A 16,350-nucleotide genomic window follows, 5' to 3' on the forward strand; every position below is an offset into this window, starting at 1 on the left:
TAGTCTAGCACATAGGATGGAGAATAGCAATACTTCGAATGCCAGGAGCACTCCCTAAGTCTCCAAACTATAGTTGCTCTACACGACGCACACAATAATGGTGAGGACTCATACTATGATCTGTAGGGTGCAAAAGTGTAGTATGGGTACCAAACATGTGGTACTCAGTAGGCAATTGCCGACTGATATCCAAAGATAATGCAAATATACATAACATTCAAGCAAGAATATAAACTATGGTCAAATATGTAGGGAACTAACATGGTAAAGTTAATTAGTAAATAAGGATAACTATCCTATTCTAGCTATACTCAGAAACCTAAGCACTATACCAATATAGTAGAAGTGTATACTTCAAGACTAAATCATCTTATAAAAGTGTAGAAAGAGTCAGAGTCTATCTCTCCCAAAGGAAATAGTAGAAGTAAAATCGTGGACTGCAATCTATCTCGATCAAATATGTAAAACATCATTTTTAGTATCAAAGGCTTATAAATCATTCATTAAAATGGTATGTTTCCAATTAAGAAAAAATCTATTTTGAAGGTGAAAAATGGGAATAAATCTCTTTTAAGGAGAACAGTAGTAAAACAACGTTTTTAGTTGGAATCACACCATTTACTTTTTAGTGAACATGAATTATATCGGATCTATGCATGTCATCACTAGTACCTAAATCATATAATTATAAACATCAAAATGTCAATAAACTAAACCACACCCTTTACAAGGGTAAATAACTTACCCAAAATCCAACTAATATCATAATCACAACCTTGGGCCCAATAATACATAACCGGCATAACCATACCAAAATCAACTAAAACTATCATAATCCACAAAGTCAAGTAGTAAATCTTATACTAAAGGGTTATTAACCTCAAACATGTGCAACACGCTAGCAAACTAGGGTAATAGGATTCAAAAAGCATAATAAGTAATTCATCTTAAGGGTGGAATCACCCTTCTAATCCCTGAAATCATAATTTAGGCAAGGTCACAATGTTATACCCATAATTAGATCCTAACATCCCTATCCAACATAAAACATATATAATACACTATCTTATGAAGAAGGGTAGACAGAAGCCTACCTCAATGCTGAACTACAATCCTTGAATCACCCATAAGTCTTCTGCCTTCGCTCCACGATCTCAAAAAGTCGTCATACTATCAAAATAGTATCTACACGTCATTAGGAGTAAAATGAGACCTATATTGATACATTAAGGGTTGGGTGAAAATTTGGGTCAAGAATGGGATGGAAGGGCTCGCTAATGGAATTCAAAATTGAATTTGTTACGAGGTCCCTCGAAGGACAAGAAATGTGTGCTAAAAATTGAGCACAAAAGAAGCACATGTTGGATCTCAAATCAACTCTTAAGCTTTAGGAATTTCAATCCCTAAATCTAAAAATTCACATTGAATTAGGATGAAAATTGAAGGGAAAATTAATTGGAAATGATCAAGGAGTGTTAGGTTTGGTTACCTTAGCTTCAATGGATGATTTCCCACTTTATCCTCTCTTTGAGATCTCAACTTAGTATGAAAATTATGGATGAAATGATGGAAAATTGAGTCGATAAAAGGGGATAAGAAGCCACCAGAAGCTGCTTAAGAGGTCACCCAGTCACTTAAGTGAAAGTCCATAAAGCGACTCCCTGATTGCTTATGTAATCTAGAACAGTGGGCACAGGTATCGCTTAAGCTGTACCTAGGCTTCTTAAGCAACCCTATGTAGTGTAATAGAAAAACACCTAAGTGGTCAAATGATTGCTTAAGTGGTTGAATCTGTAACCTGATGCATCTAATCTTCTATGTCAAAAATGAACTCCAACCGGGTGCTCAGGATTCATTCGGAACCCCGTGTGCAAATGAACTATGCTACCATAGAAAATTCAATATTTCAGAGTCAATGGAACCATAAAAACTTTCATTTGAGATTTTTTCAAATAAATATGGGCCTCATACCTATAGTTTTATTTTTTTACATAATTCGCCCAATAGCCCAAAATGAGTCCACACCAATAACTATCACTTTGGGGCTTCAATTCCATCTTTCTCCTACTTGAATTTACAACTCCTCAACTTAATTAATTTTACAATAAAGAGCTTATGATATTTGGATCAAATTAAGGTTAATCAAAGAAGGGATTAGGATAGATATGAGGCTTCCAATAAAAAATTAAAAGGCTCAATAGGGTTAACTAAGACTATGCACAAAGGTAGATCAAAAGAATGTATGAAACATGACTATCAAAGAAATTCCTATATCATCTCCTAAACCCACGCTCTTTATTTCATTTTGCACTCACACAAGGAAAGTTCTAGACATCAAGTATAACAAGGAATATACAACAACCTTAAACACACATGGAATATGCTTAACTCAAGTAGGATCATCATAGACACAATCATATGAATCTACTTTAAGCCAACAAGTACAAGAGTCATAATAATGAGTCTAGGAGTCTCAAAAGTAGCAATTAACATAATCAACATTCTTTTTTCATTCAAAAAAACTTGCATCATGTAATCATGCATAACACTAAGAAAAAAATCCCACTTATTCCTAACACAATTGTTTTTAAAATTACTCCTCAAAATGGGAATTTCCCCACCCACACTTAAAAATATACTTTTTTCAAAAAGTATACTTTAAAAGTAGAGAGAGAAATAGTCTCTGAGGCCTCTAGGACTAGCTACTTGAAACCTTATACATAAAGGGGGGTCCGAGGAACCTACACTTAGTCTTTGCCATGCTCCTTAGCTATGGTTTTTTGGTACTCAGACTTTTCGTCAACTTGTGACTCAATAAAAACAAAAACTAGTGAAGTAAAAACTAAAATACTAAAAATTAAACATACATTAACTTGGGTTGCCTCCCGAGCAACGCCTAATTTAGAGTCATGGCAAGACCCAATCTACGAATTATCTATTTTCCTTCATCCTCTTCCTCCTACTTGGAGGCCATATTCTTACTCGTTTCTTAACTCTTGAGTGTGAAATCTTAAGGTCAATAACTCTCTCAACATTAGTCTTTTTTAGGATTATTGATCTACATTATTTTAGGCTAGGGTAGCTATGGCTTGGACAGCTCAATGAGAAAGTCCAAGGAGGTCTTTGGTCAACTAAAATTCACCACCCCATACTTATCCCCTTCAATCACTATAATCAAGAACATCCTTTTTATTGAGCGGTTTGTACACTTTGAAAATAGCCTCTTCTTCATCAAGCCTCATTGTGAGTATGCCCTCTCTCATTATACACTTTGAAAACTATCGGTGACCACATCTTTCAAGTACATAGCATACTTAGGCATTCCCTGTAAAACACCTAAAAGAGAAAGATTAATATGAAGCTCTCTAAGCATATCAAAGAACTTCTTGAAGCATACATCCTCTTTTACTTTTCCAAGCCTTAGTGGGAAAAGTGGTGGCAGTCTCTCCTTTGCCTGTTCAGCAACTTTGGTTTTTGAGTAGTCAAGCTTTCTTAAATTTTAGCAACTCTGTCCTCTGCCTGTTGAGGAAGTAACTCCGTATATACCACCTTAGTTTCCTTTGGAGGTTCTTTATTGAGCTTTCTACCACTCCTCAAAGTGATTGCCATTAGTTATTTAAGAGATTCAGTATCACTTCACAAACCACCTTGAGGCCTGGCATTTTATGCCTGCTATATATGCCTAACCCGTATCTCCTAGCTCTTTGTCACAGCCTGCAGGCTCTTCATATCTATTGCCAACTATGCTTGAGAAGCTAGAATTTGTTTTAACATCTCTTCTACATTGTTCATTTGAGTGGTGGTCTGATTCTGCTGCTGAAACTGCTGCTGTTGGTTGTTGAGTAATGGGATTAGTGATTGAGGCTGCCACTTTTAATTTTAGGAATTCCCATAATTAAGTCGTTGAGCATTGCCCACAAACATCACTGATTCAGGATTTGCACCACACATAGCTACAGAATGAACATTGTTGCCATAAATCTCACACCAAGTACTCTTCTGATGAATTGCATTGACTGTTGCTGCAAGTTGTGTAACCTCCAATTTCATATTCCTAAGTTGAGTAGTTAACTGATTCTGTAGTGCAACAATTTGAGTGGATATAGCAGTAAATTAGTACCCCTCCAACACACCTGCAGCCTTCTTTGTAGCTCTCTCGAGTCAAAATGACACTTAGAATTCCCTTGTGGAATTTTTTTAACAAGTTATATAGCTCATCATTCTTTAATTCTAATGTTTGACTGCCTAAAGCTGAATCTAGCAAAATTTTAGTGTTGTTATCAAGTGCCTCAACACATGTGTGAGCTAGTACCTCATTCGACTACTGATGATGTGAATGGTCCTGTAGAAGATCTTTGAACCTCTCCCGCACATGATATAAATTCTCATCTGGCTTCTGTTTGAAGCTTACAATCTCACTGCACAGTCTCGTAGTCTTTCCAGATAGAAAGAATTGGATGAGGAGTTTCCAGGCCAAGTCATCCCAAGTTATGATTGAACTCTCTAGTACAATGTTCGATCTATTCTTTGCTTCCCACAATAGTGAAAAGAAAAAAGTGTCAGCCTAACATAGTCAATTGACACACCCATAGGGATGAATGTGTCACTGACTCAAGGAAGTTCCACGGGTGGACTTGTTAATCTTTATGATAAAGCCCCATAAATTGTCCACTACTGATCAAAATCTCCAACATGTTCTATTTAAGCTCAAAGTTAACTACAACAACTGGTTTTTGAAAAAGAAGGTCAAATTCGTTGGAAGTAGGATTGCCACTTCACGAATTGTCCTGTAGGCTGGTTGATCTTCAGCCAGGAGAGTAGGATTGTCTTATTCACTACTTATCTACTCAATTGGTGAAAGCATTGCTTAGGTTTGGGGCTTGGTTAAACCAATCCTATATCCCTTACCAGCTTATTAGTCTGTAAACCTATTTTCTGCAAATTCAATACCATCACCAAAGTGTAAAGCACAAAACAAATCTAAAAAGTAAAACTAAAAATAAAATAGTTTGAAAAACTTATTATTCCCAAGCATATATGCAAGTGTATGTGCTCTCAACAAGTAATATAGTGGCTTTATATAAACCCGAATAGTGATCCCTCAGAGAATCGTGTTAAGAACCTATCCAATTCTAGTGTAACAGTTGAGATTAACTTGTGCAACGTAGCCAAAAGAGTTTTTAAAGTTTATAAACTAAAAGTAAACTAAAATAATGCGGAAAAGTAAAGAATTTGGACAATCAATGGAAAGAAACCCAGGGTTAAGGCTCAACAAAAAATCATACTACTCTATTGAACTTCATTCGTTAGATTACTTATCTTGGTTGTTGATTCATAGGGTTTATTGTATGATCATGGTCTTCCGACCTCTAATCTTTTACCTGACTGGACATTACAACTACATCACTGAGAGGGGATTTAATAATCAATTTAGATGCATTAAGATGTCATCCTGCAAGTGAACCAATCAAGAATTCTAGGTATATCCCTACCCCGACTCTAATATAAATTCCTTATTTTATAAAAGAATAAGTACTTAGTCTATTCAACATCATGTTCTATCTTCTTATTCCCCCTTTTGGGCTCACAAAGTCGACAATATATGTATTCTAAGGATCGTGAATCCTTAAAATAGTGACAAAAAAGATAAATAAACAACCAAATATTATAAGCTATCCAAAAAAACTCAATTAAAGCAATAGTAAACATGTTCTTGGCCTCAACCCCAGTAAGGGGGCTTTTAGCTGCTAATGGACATAATCGTAGCCAAGATCAATCAATCCATGATATAATCAAATAAGAAAAAGTAAATAGATAAAAATGCTAATTTAATTGTTTTAAATCCTCTCTCCAAGATCCAAAGACATCCAAAAGTGTCTAACAATGTGTTCAAGTGTCCTATTTAAAGGAGGACGATTTGGCCAGTATGGGAATGATGTCAGCGGTTCTTCGCTTTGTACCAAGGATTATGAACCACAAAGAATTTATTTCTCCCTTAGAATAAGTTGTGTGGAGAATTTCTTTCTCCCAGGGAAAGCCTCTCCTAAGTTTAAAAGTTTAGAAAGGCGTAATACCACTTAAGGGCGGATAGACCGTCCACCCAGTGCCGCTACCCACTTCTACTAAGGCTAAGATGAATAGGAGAAAGAGACTTGGAGGAAACTGCCAGCATGAAATATTATTTAATCGTGGAAATGCCATGTCAGGCGCACCTATCAGAATCGTAACACACCATCCACAAGCTTGATGTTCAAATAGTGGTATTTTTTTCCTAGTAGCTAGTTTTGAGTTCCCCTAGTTTAGATACTAGAGGGAAAATCAATGGGGGCAAGTCTATGAGGAAGGTTTTATGTCCCAAAGGGGGTGAATTTCCACTTAATCATGAGGGCACACTGGAACTTGCATTTTTGGCTTCTTTACTCATCTTATGCCTTTGTCATTCCAACCCAAGCATAGTGGTGTTATTTCCCCTTTATTTCCAGATTTTCATCATACATTTATCATTATGATCAACTCACCTTGAATCCTACATCATCAAACACCACGTATTTGAGCTTAAAACAACACAACATTCAAAAAAGTGCACTAGAAACTTAAGGTAAGACTAGTGTCGTCCTTCAAATCTTTAGCTTAATGTTTTCACTCTTTTCTTTATTCAATTGCACTTTAAAAATTATAAAAAATTTGTTCCACACATAACTAAACAATCAAAAACTTAGGAACTCATCATACACATTAGTCCATCGAAATCAACTAGAACAACGCCTATTTCAGTCTAGTAACACTAGTTTTCTTGTTTGAACTCTAAGTGACTAAATTAAGTACAAACTTGTTTGAAAGACACCTTAAACATTATAATTAAACTTTTAAACACTTAGATGCTTAATTATATCATTGTTAACACCTTAACCACACAAGTTTTCCTCAAAACAAGGCAAAATAATCTATGATAATAACACTGAGGTGAATAAATCCTCCTCAAATCATTAGTCCTCACTGGCAAGAAGTAATTAGACTTAGTTATCCTATCCATGATGACCTAGATTGAATCAAATTGCTGGGAAGACCGCAGAAGACCAGTAATAAAATCCCTTTTAATTATCTCCCATTTCTACACAGGCAGCTAAATCTCATGAGACAACCCTCCAGGCCTCAAGTGTTTAAATTTTACTTGTTGACATACCATGTACTTAGCCATAAAATTATCCATATTCTGCATCATATTATTCAACCAATACATCTCCTTAAGGTCATGATACATCTTCGTTGACCCAGGATGAACCATATACCGTGACTCATGCACCTTGACAAAAATTCTACCTCACAACCCATCAATGTCGGGAGCACACAACCTTCCTTGGTTTATTAAGATACCATCATCGGCACTCTCGAAAACCACTACCTTCTACTTGCCTACATTATTCTTGATTTGCATCAATATAGGATCCAACACTTTCTTCTCTTTTACTTTTGAACCAAGGGATGACTGCGCCACCTTTTACACAAACACACCACCATTCTCAGAGTCCTAGAGATGAACTCCTACGTTAGTCAAATAGTGAATATCCTTCACTAATTCCTACTTCTCCTCATCCATATGAGATAGCTACCCATGGACATTCTACTAAGAGTATCAACTACTACGTTATGTTGACCTTGGTGGTAATGAAGACTCATGTCATAATACTTGAGTAGCTCAAGCCATCTCATCTGCCTGAGATTTAGCTCTATTTGAGTGAACGCATATGAAGGCTCTTAAGATTAGAATAAATATCCACTTGGACCCCATAAAAATAATGCCGCTAAATCTTTAAGTCAAACACCAAAACTACCAATTCCAAATCACGGGAAAAATAATTCATTTCATGAACTTTCAACTATCTAGAAGCATATGACAACCACCTTGCCATTCTACATTAGCACACAACCTAATCCCACCTGAGACACATCATAATAGACGACAAAACAATCTTTACCCTCGTACAGGGTAATGACCAGAGCCGAAGTCAACTTATCTTTTAACCCTTTGAAACTGCCCTTAAAAGAATCTGACTACCAGAACTTTACCTTATTCTGAGTCAACTTGGTTAAAAGGGCAACAGTGGAAGAGAAGCTCTCCACAAACCTTTTCAAATAATCTTATAAACCCATGAAGATTCGAATATCGGTTGGAGTCATGGGTGTAAGCCATATCTTAGACACTGCACCCTTTTGTGGGTCATCCATAATCCCTTGAATAAAAATAATATAACCCAGATAACTCACAACATTCAACCAGAACTCACACTTAGCGAATATAGCATACAAAAGTTGATCCTTCAGGGTCTGCCACATAATGGAGAGGTCCTCATCATGATCCACCTCACTCTTCAAATAAACCAGGTATTCTTAAGAAAGACAATGATAAATAAGTCCAAAAACTAACAAAAAACCTAATTCACGAGATCCATAAATATTGTCGGAGCATTGGTCAAGCCAAAGGAAATCACCAAGAACTCAAAGCAATAGTACAAGGTTCGGAAAGCAGACTTAGGGATATCCGTCCCGGATTGAAGATCAATATTTATGAAGAATTTAGCACCACCCTAAAGCTGATTAAAGAGATCATCAATCCTTAGAAGTGGATACATATTTTTTATCATCACCTTATTTAATTACCTATAATCAATACACATTAGAATGGAACCATCCTTATTACACACAAAAAAATAAGTGTACCCCACGGAGACACACTATGAAGGATAAAACCCTTGTCTAAAAGTTTCTTTAACTGCTTTTTTATCTCTTTCAACTCAGATAAAGCTATTCTATACAGAGGGGTAGAGATAGAATGAGTGTCCAAAAAAAGATCAATCAAAAAATCAATCTCCCCATTAGAAGGAAAACTAGGAAGATATCAGAGAAGACTTCAGGAAATTCATTTACCACAGGGATGGAATGTAAGGAAGGACTCTCTGAGGTAGAATCTTTAACACAGGAAAACTGATAGAGGCAACTTAGAAATTAATTTTTGTGATCTAAGATATGATTTGAACCTTCCCTTAGGCACAAGGGAACTATTTTCCCATTCAATAACTGGTTCATTAGAAAAATTGAAGATGACCTTACAGGTCTGACAATCCAAAGAAGCATAGCATGAATGCAACCAATCATCCCCAGTATGAATTCAAAATCAACCATGTCTAACTCTATCAGACCTACCAGAGTTTTTCTACCACTAATAGATACCACACAACCCTATAGACTCTTTTAGTAACCATAGAGTCACCTACTAGGGTAGAAATAAAAAATGAGTTAGAAATACACTCAAGACTAAAACCAAAATACAAAGCCACAAATGGGGTCCACAAGTAAGAGTAGACCCTGGATCAAAAAAGAAATACCTATCATAAGAAAATAGTTTCAATATACTAGTAAGGACATAAGGGGATACCTCAAATTTCTAACGGCCAGTGAGAGCATAGAGATGATTTCAACCAATGTCGGATCCAGAAGTAGACGTAGTACCCTTTGGTGTAGAAGATGATGTAAAAGCGAGATGAATCTTGTTTTCCCCAAAAGAAACCTTAGAAGGATAATCTCTTTCCATGTCATAAATCTGACCATATTTAAAGCGCTAGTTCCTTCCTTCATCGTAAGCACCACGATGCACCTGACCACAAATCTACAAGGAGGATATGATGAAGCAAAATGAGCCCCACTAAACTAAGACTGGTCACCCTGCATCCTAAAGTCATCACCGCTCAATATACGATGATCACCCAACTTCTTTGGGTAAAGGGTACTAGTCATAGAGTAGGAACCCGAGTTACCCTACTTCTTCTTTGATGATTTTATTCCATCTCTACTACTTTGTTGTTGATATATACCCAGGTTCGAGTAACAAAACTTCTTATTCTACCTTTCCCAAATTTTAGCCTGCTTCTTTTTCTCTTTCTCCACTTGCTACATATAAACCACAAGCCGAGAAATATCCATGTCCTTATTTAATAAGGTAGCCTTACTTTCTAGAATCAAGTCTCGGGAAAAACCAAAAGAGAAATTCGTTATCCTATCCCTCATTCTAGTAACCAACTTTGGAGCATATTAAGATAACTGGTGGAATTTCAAGGCATACTCCTTGATTAAAGTCTTGCCTTGCTTCAGGTTACAAAATCCTCTAATTTTTCCTCCCTCAACTTTGAGGAATGAAATGGTCCAAAAAGCACTAGAGACATTCTCCTAGAAAGTAGACTAAGAATTATTTCCCCTAAGTTGCTTTAACTCTTCATACCATTGGTATGGTACATCCTTCAGCTTGTAAGCTACAAATTCTAAACTCTCCAACTCAGTAGTATGCATCATATGGTAGATATTTTCCATATCATTAATAAAATGCTAAGGATCTTCCTTAACTTTAGAGAAAGTCAAACTAGGAGAATTCAATCTCATGAATTGGCCAACTCTAGTGGCCTCGGAGGATAGAGCAATAGAAGCAACTCTCTCAGACTGAGAGGCCACAAACTGGGTATACAAGTGAATCTACTAGGGAAACCAAAATTAGATACACCAGTCTGGGGTGCCTGAGGAGGAACATAAGTAACTGGTTGATCTCTATCAGGGTAATAAAAAACAACAACCCTAGACCGAGTCCGAAATTATAGAGTAGGATGAGCTTCGTCCATATTGTCCTTAGATAAGACAAAAGAGTTTACACAATTATCAGATCTTCTTGGAGGCATGATTAAAAAGGAGAGCAAATAGGGATTAGAAAGATTCAAGACATTAGAATCTATAGCTTGAAAATAACTAACAAGAAAGGAAAACATTCCTAAATGCCTCGTATCCTATACCTTATAAGTGTGGTGTGCTACATATCCATCAATAATACCTTACTTGACATGGCTTTATTGGATACCTGATGACACTAAACCTAGTCTCTAATACCATCTTTGTCACAACCTGTACCAGGGCCTGGCCGTGATGGGTATTTCAAGTCCCACGTGGACTGGAGATCCCCCCTGCACTTAACTAAATGAACACAACATTCCTAATTATCGGATGAATTTCAAACATATCGCATGATAGAATTAGGAATAAATAATACTTTTACGATTAATATCAATTACCCAACCAAACCAATATACCAACACCACTCCAAGTCCACAAGATAAATAACAAAGACTTCTAAACAAGGACCAAAACTTAGTATCAATAAAGTTTTGCGACGTTCTCCTAACTACAACTCAAATCTATATCTTAAACTTGTTGAAGTAGCCAGAAGTACAAAAAAGTAAATAGGGGGATTTTGTAGTAAATAGTAAAAAGTAACAAGTCATGAATACCTTTGATTGTAATTAATCTAAGATGAACACTAGGACTATGTTCCCTCTAGCTTCCTAACTTCATAGGTTTATCATGCTCAATCTGACATCTCATTACCACACATAAAGAATTTGACAGGCTAGGTATTACCAACCATCTTGTCAAATGCTTTTCTAAGTCTAACTCTTCACCTTGTGAGTCTCAGGGTGTTGCCTTACTCACCGTTGACATTGGTCCCAGTTTAGCAATCACCTTTTGAGTATCCAGTTATTAAACAAGGGTTGATAGGCTCGAATCACTATTATAATCTTCTTTTCCCATTCTCATTCTCTCTTTTGAAGAGGGTCTCAAATACAAGTAGATTTTCATTAATTTGCATCACTAATGAAATAATTAAACTGAAGAAGATCATAATACAAGTGTAAACAATAATCAAGAAGAACCTCACACTTCCCCTACTTTGTTATTCTACCATGATTAACACAACCCTAACTAAGTTATTTAGCCATTCATAGTTGCATAAAATGATATGGAATTCAATAAAGAAGCATAAATGTAATCTCAAAACAATGGAAAAATAAAACTGAAAGTCTCAAATCAATTAATCAACCAAAAAATAAGAACACAAGAATTCTAAGATTAAAAGCCAATATTGAAATCAATATATGTTTGTGAATAATATGAGTGTGTAAAAACGCATAAACTAACTAAAAACATCATCAGATTATTTACAGATTACATAAAAATCCTAAAAATTCAAACCAAAGTGGGACTGACGCCCCATAAGTGACCTAATTCTAAAATCATCAATGCTGCATGATGATCACTTATGATGGCACTTGTAGGGTGTGAGCGCTACTTACGTCCTGTAAGTGACACATCATAAGCGTATAAAACTTTTGAAATCCTCATCTTCTCTAAACTTTCAGTCTCTTCCACTATGATGGAACTTATGGGGCATAAGTGGTACTTACGTACCATAAGTGACCCATCATAAGTATCATTAAAAATTTCATTTTTCATTTTCTCTGAATTTGAATCTTCTAAAACCTATGGCAGGCCACTTACAGGGCGTAGATATGGGCCATAGGTGGACCTACGCCATACAAGTACAATTGTAAGCAATCGTAACTCTTTTTCTTCATTTTTTAACTCCAAACATTAGTTCCCTAAACAATAAAAAAAAACACATCAAATCTACCAAAATAAACGTAAGTTCTAGCATATTTTCTAGTTTTAAGAATTGAAAGTGCTATGAAATTAGGGCACATTAGTAAAATGGGTGGTTTGGTTTTACAACTTTTGTATCTCATCTTGACCCTTAGATCATAAAGTTGTGAAATTAAGTATTGAGGGTCAATTTTGTGGAAATGACATTTTTTTTAAAAATATGATATCTCCACTGAGTCTGGAGAATCAAATTTGAGAGGGTAGCATAGTTTGTTCGCATTCTCGGGATTTCACATGAATCTTAAAGAGTCCGTAGAGACTTGAAATTTTCCCAATATTTAGTTGTGTACCACTCAGTTGGTGCATCCTCTTAAGCAATATATTGTTTTCTTATGTGTAGCTCATGATCACAACAAGTTGATCTATTAAGCAACTAAGCTGCCAATCGAGGGTATCACGTAAACGAGTACCTTATTGGTAAATGATTGCCGCTTAAGGGACATCTGGGTCACTTACATTGCATATGCGGACCAGGTGAGTCACAATAGCAACAATTGGTATCATAAGAGATGGCCATTTAAGTTACTCAGTGTCTGATTAAGTGATGCCTGGGTGGTTTAAATACTTTTTTTTCTCGATTTTCACCATTATTTTACTCTTAGACCTTCAAATTTAGAATTTTTGGCTGATTTATTCCATTTTAAAACTTGGGTAAGCTCCAAATCCCTATTTCAATAATTTTGTTCAATTAATGCCATTTAAGGCTTGTTAATAATTGATTTCAAAAGTAAAATTTGGTAATTTTGACCTGGAAGGTCAAAATTAGAAATTCTTTGATTTAAACCCCCATTTCATCCCATTTTTACTTGGATTTTCTTATATAGCTTCCTTTAATCATGGGAAATGTATTTTTGAACAAAAAATTCAATTTTATCCTTCTTTTTCAAAAACCCATTTTGGGAGTCCATTTTTCCTTCGACCCAAAAATGAGTAATATGAGTATCGTTGGATTTGAAGAGTAGATTTTATATTTGTATGTTATAGTTGATTTTGAGTCCTTTTGTGATGAGAATGTTCCATATTAAAGGCTTTCAGACTTGTTTTTCTTCAATCGATGTAGGTTATAGCTTAACTTTCTTCAGATAGGGCTATATAGTTAATATTGATATAAAATCATGTTATGGGTGTGGAAACCAATCATGAAGATGGCTTTATTTTATTTTGAGTTTTTGTAAGGTCATATGTTGTTGTTATTTGGAGAATTTGAGAAATTTTTATTATGTGTGACTGTGTGAGGTCCTATATGATGTTACTGGCCTTGTATTTATGTAATTGGTTATTTTATTCTTGGTGAAAATTGACTAAATTGGGAATTATGTGGTATCAAAAGTCATATTATGGTGTATCTTGTTTCATTGGTATATGGACTATATTGGATTATGATAGATTGGCTTATTGAATTGATTTATTGACTCACGTGCTTGATATATTGGTTGGATTTAGAAATTCTCATTCTAGTTGGTTGTGAGCATTACATCCTCATATCTTATACATTCATGAAATATTATTACCACTAGGGAAATACTATTTTTTCAGATATAAGAATATGACATCTTTAAAAAACCCTCTGCCGATATATTTGCTGGAGTAGAGTTATGGCTATTGGATTGGTAGTGGTTATTGGATTGTATATGAGTTGATGAAGCCCCATAGTAACTACCTCGGAAGCACAACTAGGTATGTATATATGAGGGTTGTGCAACAACTTAATGAATTACATCACCATCATCATCATTATCATCTTCGTTGCATTTTATAGACTGTGCACATTCTTGAGGTAGCGATCGGTCAATGCTTCTAGAGTTGATCTACTACCTCATCTTGTTTAGTTTATGTCTTGTTTTTGTATTCAGAGATAAAATATATTCCTTTTGAGATATAAGTTATATATTTTGACTTTGAGATGTATTTAGTTGGTTCTTAAACTGTGACACTGGATTTTGGGAAGATTTATGGTATCATTTCTATGTATTTTCCACTATAATTGTATATGTGTGATTCAGATTCATTATAAAAGCATTTCCTTGTGATTTGTTGTTTTTCTCATTTCATATCAGTTTGAGCAATTGGCTTACTTGTCTAGGCTTGCTGCGACAAGTGCCATCATGACCCTTAGTTTTTGGTTCGTGACACAATATCACCTCGTATACACATTATATGCCTCCAAGACATGACATATGGGGGTTTCGTAACACATATAACTTCACAATCTCAATCAACCTTACCATCACATCATTTGGTCAAGGGGTTTCATAAACTATTTCATTTTTTTTCAAAATCTATAATTCTCTATGGTAACAATTCCATGCAAATTGATGAATGAAAGGAGGATGCATGCTCATAACCAAGACAAAATCAAGTGATGAATAAATTCAATAATGGTATTAAATGTGCTCAAATTTCCTCAAATCTTAATAAATCACTATATAAGCAATTGCATGACACCACAGTAATGAATAGTCATGCAAAACATTAAATATATCAACTCAACCCTCCACCCGAACATCATCGTATTAATAAGGGAAAATAAAAAGTAAGACTAATACCAGTTCCCGCTCTGATATTACAATAATAATTATTTTTAAGACAAATATAATGCTCACATAATCCCTATACGAGCATTACAATAATAACAATCTCTTAATTCAATAATATTATCCATATAAGCTCCCACACGAGCAACATGATAAAAATAATGGTCTCACAATATTAATATCATGATAGAATCCAAAACTCGTAGCATACTTTATATAAATGGTTAACCACCTAGCTCGATTTGAAGAAAGTTAAGCCATAACCTACCTTGAAAATCCAAAACTCAAGCCTAGACCTTTCAAGTAGGAAGTCTTTTGTTATGTGCAACCTCAAATCAAACCTAATCTATCAAAATCATCTACACGTCATAAGGAGTCTAGTGATAGCCATATAACCTACTTACATTTGGGTTTAAAAATAATTCAAAAAATTCACCCCAAAGGAAAAAGGCTAAAACTGAAATTTTATTAAAGCAAGGATCCTAAATAATTAAACATGTTGAAAAGTAAATTGAAATCGAGGTTGAAATCATCCAGATCCCATTTTCTTATTTCAACAATTAAAACCCAACAATTACAAGTTTAAAAAAAGGGTTTGAACATGTTTTTGAGATTAAATCAATGAATATTGATTGAAAATTATGTTTAGAAGATTAACCAACTGTTTTGATGAAAAACCTTTTTTAAAATTGTCATCCTGAGGTCCCAAGGTCCAACATGGTAAAAAATTGAGAAATGGAAATTATATACTATCTAGGTGAACAATTGCTTATGATTGCAGTCCCTACCTCACGATCCTAAATGTACTAAACATTTACTAGGAAATAGTAAGCCGTTGCGATCGCAGAAGGTGGACCTCATGTCCACGATGTTCAAGCCTAACCCAGTCCACTTGACATCTCTTAACGAACATGGCCACTACCTCGTGTTTGCAATTACCTGAGACTTTTCTTCTTATTGATTGCTAAGGGTTGCTTGTAAATGTGAAGGTTATCCATACACCCGATGAAAACAAACTAGCTGAAGGGAAATAGTTTAACATCCTCTGAATGGACCCTCAAGATTCATTCATGACCCCACAAAAATAAACCAATAATGCTACTAGGATAATTTCGATATTCTGGACTCAATGGAACCATCAGATTTATCAAAAAGGTTATTTTCAATAAATTAACCCCAGATACCCCTTAGGGCTAAGTTTAACTAGTTTCTCATATAATTTAAAACTTAATAGAGATGATCAGAACCCAAACCAATGAAATTACTTAGCCAAAATAAACAT

The sequence above is a fragment of the Capsicum annuum genome, chromosome 11, assembly GCF_002878395.1.
Source record: "Capsicum annuum cultivar UCD-10X-F1 chromosome 11, UCD10Xv1.1, whole genome shotgun sequence".
Taxonomy (NCBI): domain Eukaryota; kingdom Viridiplantae; phylum Streptophyta; class Magnoliopsida; order Solanales; family Solanaceae; genus Capsicum; species Capsicum annuum.